Here is a 1,531-nt window from a genome sequence, read left to right on the forward strand (position 1 = left end):
TTTTTTTGGCACTTTCATGGTAAAAAAAAATACCCAAGTCAAATTCCCCTTATTATATATAACCATTTGAAACAAAAATATAATGTTTTAGTGGCCAAAATTGTTGAGATGATAGTTTTCTTTCTCTCCTCTCATCCATTAAGAATTGAAAAATAATAAAAATAAAATCTAGTATCGAAATGATTTTTCACAAACTTCAAAGGATTGATCACCTAATAAAAAAAAATATTGAAAATAAAAATATACTTCACCAATAAATTTTCACAAGCAATCTTGTGATTTACACTTTAATCCTCTGTTTTTCAAACCAACTCTCACCCCTAAAAATTATTCAATTGAGTTTTAATTTAGATTTAAAAGGGTTAAATTATACTAAAAAAGTTTGAAAATCAAATTAATTTTTTTTAAAATAATACTATTATAATCTATTTTTTAAAATAATACTATTATAATCTAAGTAAAATATAAAAGGATGAATGATAAATTTATATACAGTAAAAACGCCACGTCAATTAGTTTTAAAATAATTATACTAAATTTATATACAGTAACGAGGAATTTCCTGTGGCACTCCACTCCAATGCAATGTTTGAGGGCACTCCATTTGCACGCGCCTCTCACCTTGCACCGTCGTCAATTCATGAAAACACCCTTTTCCTAGCATTTTCTGAAGTCCACCGGATTACAGTGCCGCTTGCACAAATAAATAAAAACCCTCACAGAAAGCCTTGTCACTGAACCGGGTTCCAAGGTCCTTCTTCAAGGCCCCCACGACGACCCCTGATTGGCGGTGGGCTGATGGAAGACTAATGTGGACATGAGAACCACCAGAGGTAAGCTGCAGTCATCCTTGGACAAAATTGGGGTCCATTGGACAGAAGTTTTGAGGCTACGGTATGGCAGACACCATAATCACTTGCCCGTGATGTTAGGGATTTAACTTTTATTTATACATATAGTATTAATTAATATAATTTTCGTGTTTTAATATTAAAAATAATTTATAACAATAAAAAAATTATTTTAATATATTTTTTAATTAAAAATACTTAAAAAAAATGATGGATAAATAATAGGTGAACACAAGTTTAAATTGGGATGGTCCAGCACTTGTACCCGAATAGGACGGGCAGAAATAGTTTCCGAAACGAATCTTTTCAGAACATCAATATAAATGTAACAATATTACATCAAGGGAAAGGGAGCAAAAAAAGAGAAGTTGTCATGAAGCCACATATAATGGAAGATTACAGGGTTGATTAGTGATCAAAAACTCTAAAACACATAGTAAAATGTGGAAAACTTACAAATTTAAATATAGCTAAAGGCTTAAAACAAGTAATCCGGAGTGATTCTGGATCATAAAAAGGTCTAGAAATAGATTTTCAAAGCAAATTTTAAACTTGCAAAACAGTTTAAAATGACATTTATATCATGAGTCTATCGAGTAAATTTTATGAATTGATATGATTTGCATATAAATCGTGAGTAATACTCATAAATTCCCTTACAAGCCTTCCATGATTTAGTC

Source organism: Populus euphratica, unplaced genomic scaffold (genome assembly GCF_000495115.2).
Source record: "Populus euphratica unplaced genomic scaffold, PopEup_1.0 scaffold25.1, whole genome shotgun sequence".
Classification (NCBI taxonomy): domain Eukaryota; kingdom Viridiplantae; phylum Streptophyta; class Magnoliopsida; order Malpighiales; family Salicaceae; genus Populus; species Populus euphratica.